The sequence below is a fragment of the Neoarius graeffei genome, chromosome 1, assembly GCF_027579695.1.
Source record: "Neoarius graeffei isolate fNeoGra1 chromosome 1, fNeoGra1.pri, whole genome shotgun sequence".
NCBI lineage: Eukaryota > Metazoa > Chordata > Actinopteri > Siluriformes > Ariidae > Neoarius > Neoarius graeffei.
In genome coordinates this window covers 50,711,182-50,730,119 of record NC_083569.1, presented here as the reverse complement: position 1 = coordinate 50,730,119, position 18,938 = coordinate 50,711,182, and the positions used below count along the sequence as shown (strand labels likewise).

The window sequence follows — 18,938 nt, the reverse complement described above, 5'->3', positions numbered from 1 at the left end:
AAGCGGCTAGAGATAATGAGATGAGATGAGATGAGATGAGTGACAGGTGTAATAAATAGACAGGCGATAGCGGGTGCTGTGGTTTTTGGGTGTTGTAGTTCAGATCGCCCATGTTTGTAGTCTGACTGGAAGTGGCGCTCTTTATCGCGTTACTGACACCAAGACCAAAAGGGAGGGCTGGCTGGCTATTGTCACAGGTTCATGCCTAACTACACTACAACCCTGCTATAATTAACTCTTTTACTGCAAACTTTTGCATATAAACACACTAAGTTCATGTCCCCCTCCTTTAATGACAATGAGTCAGTGTCTTCAAAAAAACATCACTTTGTCACATCCACGTGCGTTGGTGCTTGGAGCGCAGAGTGTGTATTTCCATAACAGATTAAGAAATCATCACCTTCCTTCGTGATCCTTTAACTCAGTCAATGAACTGGGACAGTGACTTGAAAGGAGAAATTTGTAATAAGGAGAATGTGCCTAAAATTTCACATATAATGTGAGTGTTTGGTGTGAGAAGTGGGTCCATTTCAATATTATGAACATTTTGGTATAACAAACTATTTGGACATCCCCCAAGGAGTTTGTTATAGCAGGTTATTGTTTATTCAGTTGTCACTAACCCACTGACTTATCTCACTAAAAAGGGAGCACCAGATGTGGTCCAGTGGATGGAGGCATGCCAACAGGCTTTCACTCAAGTAAAAGCTGCACTGTGTGGTGGGTCACTATTACACTCTCCTGATTTTTATCTTCCTTTTATTTTTGCAGACTTACACATCGGACAGAGAGCTGGGGGCTGTTTTGTCCCAGGTGGTGGAAGGGAGAAGCATCCAGTGCTGTATATCAGTCAGAAGCTTTCATTGTGAGACACGAAATACAGCTCCATTGAGAAGGAGTGTCTAGCCATCAAATGGGCGGTCTTCACCTTTTGGTACTACCTTTTAGCTTTTGGAAACAATGACGCACACACCCATGTTTGCTTTCTGGTTGGGTCTTATCAGTCACAATGTATCCTTCCCTGATTCATTATGCTCCTCTCACAGGATCCTTTTACAGAAGAAAACAAACCAGTGTGCATTATGCCGGCATGCACATGCCCAATGTATGTGAATGGTCATGTGACATGATTTTTCAGGCGTGTTAGTATGGTTGGAGATTATTTCTAATACAGAGCTAAAACACTTGACTGGATGGAGATCATTTTTGTTTTAAAACATCATTTTAAAACTAAAATGTATGAATATGGATGGAGCTTTAATACAGGTAACATTCTCATGTACACACACTTAATGTTCTGTTTCGAATGAGAGTATATGTAAGTATCATGCATTAAGCCACACACTGTGGCTCTTGTAGCCATCCAGGCTTATGTTTTTTCCAATCATGTGCACGTCTGTGAGTTCTCTGCTCAGTTTGCCCACCGGGAGAAGCTATAGATAAAAAGCTGAAAAAGAAAAAAAGAAAGAAACAAAGAAGTAAAAACAAACAAACAAAACTAATCTGAATTTCAAGAAGGTTAATTAAAAAATTAATAAATATAGATGTTTGGTTTTCAACCTAAAATATTGAAATTTTATAAATTCAATTGTTCTTAATTTTCATTATTAAGAATTAAGGCTTTTGGATCCATGTAAGTCATTCATATTTAATTTTCAAAACAAATACAAGAGAACAAAAAAAACAACCTGTTTTGTTTGTAATTGGAGTTTGAATATAGAAATTGCAAAATAGAACACATCTTAAATTGCACCTACAATAAAATACATAAATGATGGGTTAGGTTAAATACAACATGCAACATATTTCTTGGTTATAGACCTCTGCTATGGAATTTGCCATCATATCACTACCATAGACGTCTGGTGTAGAGGCAATAGGCATGATGGCTTTGGAGCCCGATATGGCAGCAGTATTTTCGCAATGGCTCAAGAGGGTAGGTCATCAGTCAAAATAGCTGAGACTATTACTTCAGTAGCCAGAGAGGATTTTCTGGCCAAAGCATAAGGAGATTCTGTGCTGAACGTGGATTCTTTAAAATAAGCAGATGACCTGATGCACATTTGGAATTGGAGGTGGCCAGTGCTATTACAGAGGTAGCATTGAATGACAGCCTAGGGTTTTTTTTTTTTTTTGACTATCTAATACTAGCCTACTGCCAAGTCCACAAGATTGTGCTTACTATAATCATATTAATTTTCTAGATAGGGCTAGCATTTGTGCAAAATATGATGACAGGCTATCTCTGTACAAAAAGTGTCAAAGTCTGAGAAGGACCAGTAGGAAGAGAGCTGTGAGCCATGCATCTGACATACCATGAAGCCTCTGTGAGGTTTAGAAAATTATCTGGTGTCCTGCATAAACCACAGTCTCTGTAGGCTATGTGACAAGTTTTCTTTTCTAATGTTTGGGCATAAATGACTTGTATGCACTCACAGGCCTCATCCTACTATGGGTCTGTTATTTGCAACATGTGTCCTATGCATTCTGCATTTTAAGATTGCATGAAAAATGGAAGAAAACAGTGTTGAAAATAGGCCAGTGAGGAAAATCAGAAGGTCTTCAAATCTTAGTTCAGCCATTTTGTCTGCCAATAAAAAGTAAATCTAAGTAAAATTTGCATTTATTTCTAAAATCAAATGTCTAACAAGCTTGGCATATTATTTCATGCCAGCCATTTATCATAAATGTAGGGTATATAAACATGACTGGCTTTAGAGTACACTATTGAGAAAAAAGGTACATCTGATAACATCAAAGTTTGTATGTGCCCTTTGTTCTAATAGCTTTGACTACATTGGTGTAAGATCATTATCATTTTCCTCAGCAATCCTCAGCAGCTGTTCAAAGGCACTTAGAAAAGGACGGTACCAATGGAGGCACAACCAGGTCCTGAAGAATATTGCTGAAGCAATCAGCACAGGTCTTGAGTGGGTGAAGTAGTGCTGACCCCCCCCCTCCAAGAAGATCATCAGCTGCAAGCATCCTGATCTCAGCAAGAGACTGGCAACTATTGGTGGATCTTGGACAGCAGCTGAAGTTCCCAAGCCACACTGCAGTCACCACCCTGTGACCAGACATTGTCCTTGTATCTGAATCCACCAAGCAAGTGGTGCAGTCCCATGGGAAGATCGCTTTGACCAAGCCTTCGAAAGGAAGCTCTCCAAATATGTGGAATTGATAAGCAATTGTCAGCAGTCAGGATGGAAAGCCAGGTGTCTCCCGGTGGAAGTTGGCTGTAGGGGATTTGCGGCCCGTTCTCTAGCCAGAGCCTTCAGTAGTTTGGGCATTGAAAGTGAGAGGAAGAGGAGAGCCATCTGCAGTACAACGTAAGCAGCTGAGAGAGCCTCAAGATGGCTGTGGCTACAAAGAGGAGAGCCATGGGACAGAGTAGTTAGAGCTGTCTGAACACACCCGAGGGTTTGATCAACCCCAGTGGGTTGATCATCATACACTCTCCTGGAGGAGCGTGTATGATGTTGAAAGACCCGAAACACCAGATGATCCCAGGAACATCACTGGCGATGTGTCCAGACTAAGGCATCAGCAGATGTATGTTTACAACAACAAACATGACTGGCTTTAGAGTACGTTATTGAGACAAAAGGTACATCTGATAACATCAAAGTTTGTATGTGCCCTTTGTTCTAATAGCTTTGGTTACATTGGTGTAAGATAATTAGCATTTTCCTAAATTGGTAAAACATCCCACAATAACACTTTGAATATTTGCCTTCTGTCACAGTACATTTAAAGTGAGCATTCTTGATTGTGTAGTGGGTAGTTGAATTACTAAGATTTCACAATTAGTGCGCCACAATTTTCATAAATGAATAAAATGTACCTTCAATCATTTTAAGAGCCATCTCCCAGCTGTAGATGGTGTCATCTGTCTTGTGATGGTTGGTTCCTCTACTGCTGTAATTGTATCTGAAGATGGCCTTGAAGGCTGCCTTTGACAGAAGTTCACAGGAAGAGAAGAGAAAGTCCAGATGCACACCTGTGCAAGAGGACAAGTACATCTGTCTCTAGTTTGACATACAACAAAAAAAAAACTTGTTCTCTTGGCTGGCCTGGGAACACCTCGGTGTTCTTCCCGAGGAACTGGCCGAGGTGTCTGGGGAAAGGGCTTCCATGCTCAGACTGCTGCCTCCGCGACCCGGCCCTGGATAAGTGGAAGACGACGAGACGAGACTTGTTCTAGGCATTAATGGACACTCTCCCATACCCGCTCGCTTCGCTGGAACCATGTGTCACTGGTTAGAATGTTCATGGGAGAGTCATACCAGGGAAGTAGCAGTGGCTGGTAACCAAGTACACACCGGAATGGAGTGAGCTGTGTGGCTGAGTGTTTGAGTGAGTTCTGTGCTTATTCAACCCAGGGGAGAAATTGAGACCAGTCCTTTGGGTTTTCAAGACAGAACACTCTCAGGAGCAAATCTCCTGATTTGCTCGCTCCACCTGACCATTGGATTAAGGGTGATAGCCTGAGGTTAGTCTTACCGGCACTCCCAGCTTGTCCATGAACTTGGCCCATAACCTGGACATGAATTGAGGACCCCAACTGCTCACTGTGTCTTCTGGAAGACATGGGAAAATATCAATTCTGCTGTTTTGAAAATGGTGGGTAGGCCAGGCAGTGGAATAAGTCAAAGAGCCTTGGAGAACCGGTCAATGACTACCATGATGATGGTGTGATTTTGTGATTTGGGCAGATCAGTGATGAAATCTATGGCTAGGTGGGACCAGGGTCTCTGGGGTGAGGGTAGTGACATGAGCTTGCCAGCCAGCAGGGCCCGAAGTACCTTGGCTTGGGCACAAGCAGAACAAGAGGAGACAAACTCATTAATGTCAGTGAACATGTTCTTCCACCAGTATTTTGTCTTAGGAAGCTGGTATGTACGATGGCTGTTAGGATGCCCCATGGCTGGTGATGAGTGTGCCAAAGTGAAAGGTGGCCCTGGAATCACGGTGGGACAAACATTAGACCTGGAGGGCATGCTTCTGGGAGGTTGTGAGGCTGAGCTTGAGACAATTCTTTGTCTATTTCCCAGGTGAGGGCATTAATGAAACACTTGGGAGGTAGGATAGGTAAGGATTCTTGGCTGAAGGTGATGGAAGAATGAATTCTGTATAGAGCATCCACCTTTGTGCTTTTGGAACAGGTCAGAAAGAGATGGAGAACTGGAAGCGGGTAAAAAAGAGAGCCCGATGTGCCTGATGAGAGTTCAGTTGCTTACAGTAGCTGACTTGAGATACTTGAGGTTTTTGTGGTCTGTGAGAATGATGAATGGATGTGCAGCCCCTTCAAGCCAGTGCCTATACTTCTCTAAGGCCAGTTTGATGGTCAAGAGTTCTCTGTTTCCTATGTCATAGTTTTGCTTAGCTGGTGTAAGCTTTCTAGAGAAGAATGCTACAGGGTGTAATTTGGGCCTCTCCCCAAAGTGCTCAAACAAAAAGCCACCCTCTCCTGATTCAGAGGCAACAATGTCAACGGTGAGGAGGTTATCTAACTTGATAGCAAGGTCTGTTAGAGAGTCTAGGGTTTGCTGTTCATCACAGCATGCTAGTTCAGTGAGAATGAGTGAATCTAATCCCTGGCAGAACACAGCCTTCAGAGCCGGTTCATTCCATCTGCTCCTGGTAGTGAGAGCATGGAACTTGAGAGCGTATTCGACCATTTGGCCCCTTGCTGTATAGTCAGCAGCTTTTCATGAACTTCAATGCCCTCAGGCTGGTGGTCTCTTAAACAGTACAATAAAGCGTTCATATGACGTTGTGAGCTTGCCACCTTTCTCCCACACTGCGGTAGCCCATTGAAGCATCTTACCAATGAGAAGATTGATGAATTGCCCGATGTTCTGCTGATCTGTGGTGCCAGACTGTACCGTGAAGAAGAGTGAGCATTGTAGTAGAAAGCCCTTGCATTCTGACACTTCTCCAGAGAATTTGTACAGTCAGGGCATGAGTGCAGATGGGTTTACACTGGGCACTCAACATGTTAGGAGGGCCTGCAATACAGCAGCGGTAAGTTGGGAGATGTGGATGTCAAGATCACTCAACATTTGCTGATGTTCTCCTAACAATCATCCTTGCACAGAAATAGCAGTTTGCTTCACCTCCTTTGCTGTGTCCATGATGTCAGCTAAGTATCCTGTCAGAAAAGCAGGCACTTATGGAGGCAGTCACAAGGGAGAGCAGGTGTGTTGCAAACTGATAGCCAAATCCAAATTGGAAACCTTAATTGAAGTCAGGGTAAAGCAAGGGGTCGAGTGATGTGCAGACAGAATGTTGTAGAGTAGATGAAGGCTCAGAGTTGGGAACTTAGGTCAGAGTCACAGGAAGTCAACACAGTAAACAAATGGCTTGGTAAAGTCAGGTAGTAATACACTAAGCAATACTTCACATTGATTGTGTGGAGAGAGAGCTCTTAAGTACTGGGGGTAATGAGGAGCAGGTGCTGTGACAATTAGAATTCCAGAGAGGGAGGACGATGTAGCATTTGGGAGTTGTGGTCTGTGGCAGCCATGCTTGGAGGCTGCTACAAACTCTGGTTGTTAGCGCTATCTGTGACAACAAAGGGCAGGGACGTAATCAATGCGAGCTTATGAACTGCAATTACTGGGAATTCTTCGTTCATGGTGAATAATTGCAGTCCCTATTCTCAATCATGAATGGGTTTCAGAGGCTCACCTGCGCCCCTTGGCATAGGGTAGGCACACACTGGTCTGGCCGTTGTGGCACGCATGCAGCCCCAGGCATCTAAAGGACATCACATGTGATCGCACATTCATTCAGTCTGTCAATAATGAATGAATGAATGAATGAATGACACAAAACGAAGACATTTTTAAAAATATATTTTAATAATTTATTAATAATAATAATGGGCAGCATGGTGGTGTAGTGGTTAGCGCTGTTGCTTCACAGCAAGAAGGTCTGGGTTCGAGCCCCGTGGCCGGCGAGGGCCTTTCTGTGTGGAGTTTGCATGTTCTCCCCGTGTCTGCGTGGGTTTCCTCCGGGTGCTCCGGTTTCCCCCACATGCAGACATGCAGGTTAGGTTAACTGGTGACTCTAAATTGACCGTAGGTGTGAATGTGAGTGTGAATGGTTGTCTGTGTCTATGTGTCAGCCCTGTGATGACCTGGCGACTTGTCCAGGGTGTACCCCGCCTTTCGCCCGTAGTCAGCTGAGATAGGCTCCAGCTTGCCTGCGACCCTGTAGAACAGGATAAAGTGGCTAGAGATGATGATGAATAAATAATTAACTCATTACCACACAAAAAACAAGCATTGTAATCTTGAGATAATGCAATAATGTTCTTTTTGTCATGAGAAAATGACATTAAAAATTATTGCAAGCATGGTCATTCTTGCCTTTCGTAACACACAGCAAGCTAGCTATAGAAATGCTCTGGTTGACCAGCTAATGTTAGCAAGCTTTCCTCTCCCGTAATAGCATTTGTCATGTTACTGCTGTAACTATGTAAATGATGAATAAGAGACTTAGACAGGAAAGACCCATAGTTATGATTCATGAACAAATTAATCATTCCTACACTGAGAATAGGCAGCAGTCATGCGACAAGTGAACAATGAACAAATCACTCACTGAGAATCATACAGAAGATTAGATTAAAACAAATTGTTCATGAATGACACATCACTACTTTGTCATCAAGGTCAAAAACGCCCTTACTAATGTAATTAGTGGACATTTTTGCCTTTACTAGTTAAGCAGTGAGCATTTTTGCTTTGACTTGTTACCATGTAAGCTGCAACATTCAGCTACTTGTTAACAAGCTAATGTTCCTCAGGCCAACACATTAATTAGTGTGCAACATGCAAATGAAGTGGACAGGATAATGACAAAGTCCTGAGTCATGATTGGTTGGCATTTTTCATTTTGAACTGGAGAACCAATAGGAAACCTCAATGCACACTTCTTCCCCACCTCCTCATTGCATTTTGTGCAACTAGTGTTACCATTGAGCATTTTGGTATTTGGTAGTAAACAGTTTTAGCCTCTGTAGTTAACTAGTAAATTAAAAAGACACTCCAACTAGTTAACGAGTGGGCATTTTGGCTTTCACTAGTTCAACTATTGAACATTTTGGACCTAACTAGTTAAGTCAAAATTTCTCTCACTAGTGTAACTAGAAAACATTTTGAGCCTCATTAGTTAACTAGTAAAGTCAGAAGAGATTTTAAATGGTTAACTAATCAGCATTTTGGCGTTCACTAGTTAACTAGTGCAGAAAATTATAGGTCACTAGTTAACTTGTGACTGAAAAAGTGACGAGTTGAACTCTGACTAGTCAGACAAAATGGCGAACTAGTGGGACAAAATATTCAACTAGTGCTGACAAAGACTGAACTCATGGAGGAACTGATATCTGATATCAAGGATACTACTACAACTGCTACACAAAATATTATGCTTATTTTAAAATTTCATTAAAATCCAATCACTACTTTTTGAGTTATGTTGGGAACAGGCAGACAAACAAACAAATGGAGGCAAAAATATAACCTCCTCCAACAAAGTTGGCGGAGGTAAACAGAGTATTGCTTTCTGTTATCATTTGGGATTGGATTTAGATTTATTAGCTTTGCCATAGCAAGATCTATATATGTACATACATTATGGCTGGGAAACCACTACAGCTTGCGCCAATTACAGTGGCCCCATTGTACCGAACCTGCATGTCTTTGAACTGTGGGGGAAACCAGAGCACCCAGAGGAAACCCATGCAGACACGGGGAGAACATGCAAACTCCACACAGAAAGGTCCCCGTTGGCTGCAAGGTTCAAACCCGGAACCTTCTTGCTGTGAGGCGACAGTGATAACCACTACACCACCGTACCACCATGCCGGATTATTATAATATAGTACAACAGCACAATTTATGCAAACTGGATTAATAAGGATGTTCATTCATTATGAAAGAGTAAATGTGCTGTATTAATATAAGCCTAATTGCTAAATATACAGTGGTGCTTGAAAGTTTGTGAACCCTTTAGAATTTTCTATATTTCCTACCTAAAACAACATCAGATTTTCACACAAATCCTAAAAGTAGATAAAGAGAACCCAGTTAAACAAATGAGACAAAAAATATTATACTTGGTCATTTATTTATTGAAGAAAACGATCCAATATTACATATCTGTGAGTGGCAAAAGCATGTGAACCTCTAGGATTAGCAGTTAATTTTAAGGTGAAATTAGAGTCAGGTGTTTTCAATCCATGGGATGACAATCAGGTGTGAGTGGGCACCCTGTTTTATTTAAAGAATCGGGATCTATCAAAGTCTGATCTTCACAACACATGTTTGTGGAAGTGTATCATGGCACGAACAAAGGAGATTTCTGAGGACCTAAGAAAAAGTGTAGTTGATGCTCATCAGGCTAGAAAAGGTTACAAAACAATCTCTAAAGAGTGTGGACTCCACCAATCCACAGTCAGACAGATTGTGTACAAATGGAGGAAATTCAAGGCCATTGTTACCCTCCCCAGGAGTGGTCGACCAAAAAAGATCACTCCAAGAGCAAGGTGTGTAATCGTCAGGGAGGTCACAAAGGACCCCAGGGTAACTTCTCAGCAACTTAAGGCCTCTCTCACACTGGCTAATGTTAATGTTCATGAGTCCACCATCAAGAGAACACTGAACAACAATGGTGTGCATGGCAGGGTTGCAAGGAGAAAGCCACTGCTCTCCAAAAAGAACATTGCTGCTCATCTGCAGTTTGCTAAAGATCACATGGACAAGCCAGAAGGCTATTGGAAAAATATTTTGTGGACGGATGAGACCAAAATAGAACTTTTTGGTTTAAATGAGAAGCGCTATGTTTGGAGAAAACACTGCATTCCAGGATAAGAACCTTATTCCATCTGTGAAACATGGTGGTGGTAGTATCATGGTTTGGGCCTGTTTTGCTGCATCTGGGCCAGGACGGCTTGCCATCATTGATGGAACAATGAATTCTGAATTATACCAGCGAATTCTCAAGGAAAATATCAGGACATCTGTCCATGAACTGAATCTCAAGAGAAGGTGGGTCATGCAGCAAGACAACGACCCTAAGCACACAAGTCGTTCTACCAAAGAATGGTTAAAGAAGAATAAAGTTAATGTTTTGGAATGGCCAAGTCAAAGTCCTGACCTTAATCCAATGGAAATGTTGTGGAAGGACCTGAAGCGAGCAGTTCATGTGAGGAAACCCACCAACATCCCAGAGTTGAAGCTGTTCTGTACGGAGGAATGGGCTAAAATTCCTCCAAGCCGGTGTGCAGGACTGATCAACAGTTACTGCAAACGTTTAGTTGCAGTTATTGCTGCACAAGGAGGTCACACCAGATACTGAAAGCAAAGGTTCACATACTTTTGCCACTCACAGATATGTAATATTGGATCATTTTCCTCAATAAATAAATGAGCAAGTATAATATTTTTTCTTATTTGTTTAACTGGGTTCTCTTTATCTACTTTTAGGACTTGTGTGAAAATCTGATGTTGTTTTAGGTCAAATTTATGTAGACATATAGAAAATTCTAAAGGGTTCACAAACTTTCAAGCACCACTGTATTAACTTTACACATACCTACTAAAATAAATGGATATGCAAGGATACAGTTTTTGAAATAAAAAGTACAATACCTACTTTTCCCCAGATTCAGTTGAATAATAACATCTGGATATGATATTTTATCTTTTTATTGGATTCTTGTTCTTTGGTTTGGTTTTATCTAATTTGTCTAGATTGTTTTTGCAATCTCAGTTCCAAAAAATTTGGGACGCTGTGTAAACTGTAAATAAAAACAGAACACAATTTGCAAATCATGGAAACCCTACATTACATTGAAAATCGTACAAAAGTGAAATTTTGAAACTGAGATATTTTATTGTTTTTAGAAAAATAACAATAATAACAACAATACAGGGTTTCAATGATTTGCAAATCTTCACATTCTGGGGTTTTCTATGTTTTACATAGAATTTTAGAATTGAGGTTATAGCCATCCATCCATCCATTATCTCTAGCCACTTTATCCTGTTCTACAGGGTCGCGGGCAAGCTGGAGCCTATCCCAGCTGACTACGGGCGAAAGGCGGGGTACACCCTGGACAAGTCGCCAGGTCATCACAGGGCTGACACATAGACACAGACAACCATTCACACTCACATTCACACCTACGGTCAATTTAGAGTCACCAGTTAACCTAACCTGCATGTCTTTGGACTGTGGGGGAAACCGGAGCACCCGGAGGAAACCCACGCGGACACGGGGAGAACATGCAAACTCCACACAGAAAGGCCCTCGCCGGCCACGGGGCTCAAACCCGGACCTTCTTGCTGTGAGGTGACAGCGCTAACCACTACACCGCCGTGCCGCCCACCCCTGGGGTTGTATTATTATTATTATTATTATTATTATCTGCTGCAGATGTATTTCAAGGTTCCACTCAGAAGCTGCCTCCGATATTTACAAGCACTTGAACAGACACTCATGAAACAGAAAGAAAGAAAATATATTTTATTGGGTTACACAGGCTTGTGATGTGTTGCATTAAAAAAGGTATTTCGACATGTCACACAGAAACAGCATAATTGCTATTAAATTCACAACACTGAAAATGTATTTTGGTATTTTTTTATTCTGGTCAATTTTGTTGACACAAGACCAAATGCACATGAACATTGAGCATTTTTTTTTTTCGTGAACCAATTTCATGCTTTAAAGATGTGTTTTAAAAATATATTTCCAGTAAGTCATTAGTTCGCAACTATTTTCTTTTTCTTTTTTTAATTGGGAAAGATGTTTCTTTTCTTTGTAGTCTTTCTAAAGGTGGACTTTGTTTTTGAGAACCTGCAAAAGTATATCACAGTGATGATAACACAACAGAAAAGAACACAAGTTCTTAAGATAGAAACAAGCACCAAGATGTGAACTTGTTCAGAGCAGCCCAGACCTGAAAGAGCATTGGAGAAACAAAAAAAAAAGAAAAAGAAAACAAATTTTGATTTAAAATGACAAATTGTAAGTCAATTCTTTGGAAGAAAAAAAAAAACAGAAAACCCACCTGTAATGTCCACATTCAGCTTAGTTCCATTTCCAAACAGTATCTCTCCACATGCTGCTACAGCACAGTAATAAGTTCCAGCATCAGAGAGACTGAGGTTCGTCTTGGGCAGACGGTAAATACACTTCTGTGTAGGAGAATCAGTAGTCTTCTTCTTACACCAACCATTACTGTCTCCATGAGTGTAAATGACTCCTGGATGAGATTCTCTTGAGTTATGTCTGAACCAGTACACACTGTGCTCTTCTGCACAGCGATCAGTGATGACCGTACAATGCAGAATCACAGAGCCTCCATAATGAGCCTGTTTCATAACAGGCTGCTGGAGCACAGAAAGTGTACGCAGCTGTGAAGCTAAATCAGTGTGAAGTGATTTTGTTAGTATCAGTTTCAGTGGAATAATCAGCGTAAAAATGATAGCCATGATGGAAAAAGTATGTGAAATTAACATTTTTGTTTTTGGTAAGTTCACATGTTTCACACACTTTTCGCATGTGGACTTTTCAGACATAATAAATGTATTTTAATTTTATCATATGCAATGTTTCACTTATTTTTACATGTGAATTATTTTATGCATGACCTTTTTTTACACATGATTTTCACATTAATTATCACATATTATTCGCATCTCGTCACTTGAGTTTAAAGATGTTGCCCCCCCCAAGAGAATAATTAAAAATGAATCTAACATGAATCAACACCATAATTACCTTGTACTATCAGCTCGGTTCCTTCCTCAAACTGCACTACATTGGTATGAGCACTTCCACAGTAATATGTGGCTGAGTCAGAGAGCTGTAACTCTTTTATTTCCAGCTTAGTAATGCCTTTCTCATTCACTATGCTAAAACGAGCATCATCCTTGAATTCATCATGGAATTTGGCCTTTTGTTCATATTTGTAGAAATTGGAGATGAGTTTAGGCTTCTGACCAAGGCTATGTTTGTACCATGAGAAGTGCACAGCTATAGTATTTTGGTAAATGCAAGTAATGTTCACATCATGTCCTTCTTCAACAACAACCAGACTCCTGGAAGACTGAAAATCAGTCTGTGCTTTGACAAGGTCTGAAAACACACGCGCACACACAAAACAAGTATGACATTACATTTCATGGCATTTAGCAGACGCTCTTATTAACTACATTTAATGATATAGTACGATAACATTTCAATAATTCAACTTACAAACTGGACAAAGGAGTATAATTAATCCAACAGTCAGCATTTTTTTCAGTTTCTTCACATAGTTTGTGCGACTTCTGAAGAACTGAAGAAAATGTGTGATAGACAGAAAGTTAAGAGAGGATGTACCAAACGTAAGTGTGTCTCAAATACGGGTTCTCTTTGTGCTAGTTGTGGTTACTGCCCTTCAGATATGTGGTAACTTGACTTGTGCTCCACCTAACTTTCACACATGTGCAAAACATGCATCAAAGCAGATATAGGAAAATGATGATGTGATTATACGTATGTGTGAAATAGGTTATCTTCAGATGTGTCATATTTCCTTTTGTTAGCCATGTTTTTCTTTTTTTTTCTTTGTTTTTTTTATATCAGTGCAAATTACATTAAAAACCAGTTCATGTTCTTAATGCTTAACATAAAAAAAAAATCAACGACAACTTTTCCTCCATTCGTTTCATTCTGTAGTATGTGTTTTGTCACAGACTTTTGGTGTAAAGAAGATTGTGACTACATGTGGCAAGAACAATGTGTTTAGATTTCAACTGATTTTATACACATGTATGGATTTATAATCAAAGGTAATGAATATAAAACCTCATCCTCATACTGAACCGAATGGTCATGAGGATAGTCACAAATCTGCAGAAATCTTATGTACACCATCATTTTTATTGTTCCCTCTTTCATTATTTATCACATACAGTACATATAGGACAATTGTGTACCCCTCTGGTAGAAATACAGTACTATGCAAAAGTCTTAGGCACCCTATTTTTTTGTTGTTGTTTTTTCATACAAACTGTGTTATAGATTTCTATTTTATGACTTCTACATTATCGAGTCAGGCAGCACGGTGGTGTAGTGGTTAGCGCTGTCGCCTCACAGCAAGAACGTCCGGGTTCGAGCCCCGTGGCCGGCGAGGGCCTTTCTGTGTGGAGTTTGCATGTTCTCCCCGTGTCCGCGTAGGTTTCCTCCGGGTGCTCCGGTTTCCCCCACAGTCCAAAGACATGCAGGTTAGGTTAACTGGTGACTCTAAATTGACCGTAGGTGTGAATAGTTGTCTGTGTCTATGTGTCAGCCCTGTGATGACCTGGCGACTTGTCCAGGGTGTACCCCGCCTTTCGCCTGTAGTCAGCTGGGATAGGCTCCAGCTTGCCTGCGACCCTGTAGAACAGGATAAAGCGGCTACAGATAATGAGATGAGATGAGACATTATCGAGTCAGTAAACATTTTAGAGTCCAAATGTTCGTTTTCCAGCACAAAATTAAATGTTACAGAAAAAAAAAGTTTGTATCTGAGCAGCATATTACATAAGAGACGACTTTTCAGATTAAAAAAGAAAACATAATGAAGGCTGCTGGGTTTTAGTGCAAAATGAAGAAGCGAGTGTGACAGTCAAAGTGTCCAGAAGAACTGCGGCTGCTTCTGCAAGATGCTCCATAAAACCTACAGCTCACTTCCTTATAAAACTGCACTCACTGTACCTGAGACTACTTTATTTTTGTAAAAAGGGTCGTCTCACACCAAATACTGACTTTGTTTCATTTATTATGGCTTACTGTTGTTTATAGGGTTTTTTTAATGTTGAAACATTTCATTTCATTATTTTTAAGCCGTTTTTGGTCGACAGCATTTCTTTACATGTGCCTCAGACTTTTGTACACGACTGTATGTTATACTGCATGTCACCTGCTTTAACATTTTATCATATTTGTGCAGTGCAACTGTCCCCAGATGGTTCCAAGTAATAAGTTGTGTCAGCGAGGGCGTGGTTGAGCACTGGCTGTGAATGGTGAGGAGTCAGGTAGAATCGGGAGGTAACATGTGACGAGGTAACCTGAGTCTAATTACTGGCTGTCTATTAATGTGTGTCTCTGGTTGTCTTTCAGAAGGCCGGTAATGAGTGAGAGAGCTGCGTCCTGCAATCTGCATGCGTGCTTGCATGCACGTGTGTGTGTGTCATGGGCGCCGCCACCATTGAATGTGAAGGGGACGTGTCCCCTTCACATTTCATAATTCTTCGTTTGGACCCCCCCCATTTAACATAAAATATGAGTTCACCCAGCGCCGTTTCTATTGCTTTGTGAAAGAATCCATTCCACTTGATCGATAAGAGAATACACAGACCACTGAAAATCCACTCCGGGTTTTCCGGGCGTTCCCTACAACAGCTCAACGCGAGCAGACATTTTGGTGCAGCTGCTTGAAAGTGGAGGAAGTGACGTCAGCCCCATTGCCACCTCACAATGTCTAGCTTTTGCTAAAACCTTATTCTTTTGTTATATGCCCTCAAAATTAACCCTCGGCCACGTTAAATTAATGTTCAACTAAATAAAATAAGCTTAGCCTAATGGGGTATTCTTGGTTGATGATGAATTGTTTGCAGTATTTGCTCCTCCCCAGACACAATGGACATAAGGAAATTCTTTACAAAGAAGTGGAAAGTCAGTCAAAATTTCCCCACAGCACAGGGTTTCTTTTTTTTTTTGTCCCAATGGAAATGTTAGTGCAGTTAGCTGGCTAGTCAATGTTAGGAGATGTATCAGCTAGCTTAATGTTAGCTATCATTTAATTCAAACCCAGTAGGCCTGCCTGACTGTAATGCCAAGAATGAGGTCAAGTCTGCTCTGATGATATTTACTGATTCCCTGTTGTGATTTGAAGAACTTGTTTTGTCTGGTCTTTGCCAGTTTTCTGGAAAGTAAGATGGGAAATCAGTGTATGGGGAAGGAATAGTAGAAAGGAAAGCTTTCTACTACCTCGCTGGATGTTATTCCAGGTGGCTTGTGAAGGAAAGGGGGATAAAAGTTATGAAGTGGTAGAAATTGTGGTGGCACCAATGTAAGAAGGAGTTATATCTATAAATCTATTTGTTATACTAATGTGTAAATGCTACTGTAGTACCACCATTGCATGTAGGTTGACAAAACTGCACTTGTTCATTGTGTGAAGTTCTCTTTTATGTGTCATTGCTTGACCCAGTGTAATTTTGTGTTATGAAGACTGCATGATGCCATGTCATTTTTGTTATATCGCTAAATCGGAAAAAAAGTAAAATGCACCCACTAAAGTCACTGTTGGTGGTTAACAAAATTGCACCTGTTCAATGTGTGAAGTTATTTTTTATGTGTCACCGTTGCTTGACACAGTGTGATTTTGTGTTATGAAGTTTGCATGATGCCATGTCATGCCTGTTCATTGTGTGAAATTATGAATATTCTTATTTTTAAACATACAGTTGAGTGTCACTATTGCTTGGCACAGTGGCATGTTGTGTTACATCTAAAACTAAATAAAAAAGGAAACAGAATAAAAAGTAAAATGCACCCATAAAGTCATTGTTGGTGATAAATTGTGTCACATTCATCTCATTATCTTAGGCAGAGCAGTGGGTTTAGGCTGATGAATATATGGACTATTGTAGGTAAAATTAGGTGTTTAACAACCTGTTAAAATACACCAGAATGTAGGAAATGGCATCTAATTAATTAAAAATTTTCTGGGGGAGGACCCCCAGACCCCCCACCAGTGTGTCCCCCCCCCCACATTAAAAATGCTTCTGACGCCCCTGGTGTGTGTGTGTTGTGTGTGTGTGTGTGTGTGTGTGTGTGTGTGTGTAGAGATAGACACTGAAAAGTGAACATTTAAAATAAAAGTGTGCCTCGGATTGTAGTGCCTGTCTCAAGTTCTTCATTTATCCCAGCAAACTTTGTCACACAAGTCAGTACCTGTTCCAGGATTATCAAAGACTTGGTACTCTATTTTCATGACAATTTAGAATTTACTGGTTAATGTAAGCAAGTTATGAAGGTTGGGCTCAGCCAATCTGTGCTTCTCATAAGGTCATATCCTCTCTTCCAAATTTCACACCTTCACTTTTGTTTATTCTTCTTTTGAGGCTATTGAGATTATTTCAATATCAGGATGCAGGTGGCACAGCATATAGTGTTGCTGCCTCATAGCCCCAGGGTTCCAACAACAAAAAAGCTTAATTCTGTTCTTTTTATATAAAAAAAACTCATTTTTAACATGACTCAATAGGCCCCACCCAAGACTATGCATTGCCGTATAATCTACTTTCTCTTCTACTGCTGTAGGCATCAGTGATGAAATTCATTGGTCATCAAAATTCATCAGAGATGATTTTCATTCATGAAAATAATTTGTAGTCATTTTCATACAAAATGGTGTCATGTCAAAAGATTACAAAAATATGAAGGAAGTAAATGATTCTGTGTGATTTTTGTTGTTGTTGTTGTTGTTGATGGTTGTGGTGGTGTATATTTTTTATTAGCTTCAAGATAAACTAACATGTAAGTGATAACAGGAATGAACTTGTCTCTTGGATGTTCATTTGACTTGAAATGGAACTATAAACAATTAAAAATATCCATCCATTATCTGTAGTCACTTATCCTGTACAGGGTCGCAGGCAAGCTGGAGCCTATCCCAGCTGACTACAGGTGAAAGGCGGGGTACACCTTGGACAAGTCGCCAGGTCACCACAGGGCTGACACATAGACACAGACAACCATTCACACTCACATTCACACCTACGGTCAATTTAGAGTCACCAGTTAACCTAACCTGCATGTCTTTGGACTGTGGGGGAAACCGGAGCACCTGGAGGAAACCCATGCAGATGCATGCAAACTCCACACAGAAAGGCCCCCGTCAGATGCTGGGCTGGAACCCAGGACCTCCTTGCTGTGAGGCGACAGTGATAACCACTACACCACTGTGCTGCCCAGTTAAAAATATCCTCTTCTTAAATAAATAAATATTGTTGTAATTGATAACTGTGATAGCTGTGGTGTAAGTGGGATAAAACACTGGTGTAGTAAAAATGTGGTGGTAACAGTAACTCAAACCAAATCATCTTCCTCAGTTATAATATTTTACAGTTAATACACATACTGGATATAATTCCAGTTACCAACAGTACAGGACAAATTAGTTAACCATTGCTTCTCGTTCTTTCTGATCTATTACTGGGCTACTTCTCTTTTTGTCTGAGGAAGTACTTCTAATGTCACAGTGTGGCTTCTGTCCACTGAGATTTATTGCACATAATCACTGCATGTCATATTCAAGAAAAATATTGTGCACTGTGGCACATTTTATACAAGGCCTTCATTGATCTTATATGAAAGCCTTTGATTCAGTAGCATGCCAAGCCCTCTGGTGCATACTGTCACAATCAGGCTGCATTGACAAATATGTGGGACGATTGAAGTTGCTCCATGATGGCATGTTAGCCTGGGTAGCCTTTTAATCTGACCCCTTTAGTATAGTGACAGGAGTCAAACAGGGATGCATCATGCTCATTCAGAGCCATGAGCAAACTGAGCACATCATGGAGCTTTAGTACAGGGACAACAACACCATAGCAGCACACTTCCTTGGCAGCTTTCTCTCCATGATCGCAGATATCGACTCAGAGATTAGCCATCTGAGTTGTGCAAGTGGGACCTTTGCAAGGCTGAAAAATAGAATCTTTCAGTATCGTGAATTGCAAGTCCAAACCAAAGTCCTGCTTTAAAAAGTTATCAACCTCCCAACTCCGCTGTATGGAAATGAATCATGGACTACATACTTACAGGGGGCAGTGTTAATGTGCTACAGTGTTAGGTGTATAATGTATATAAAGTGCTACAGTGTT

General features: G+C 40.7%; 1 pseudogene; it reads right to left on the bottom strand.

Moving 5' to 3' along the window:
* Positions 1-11,523: 11,523 nt before the first annotated feature.
* On the bottom strand, positions 11,524-13,397 carry LOC132887818 (uncharacterized; annotated as a pseudogene).
* Positions 13,398-18,938: the final 5,541 nt, after the last annotated feature.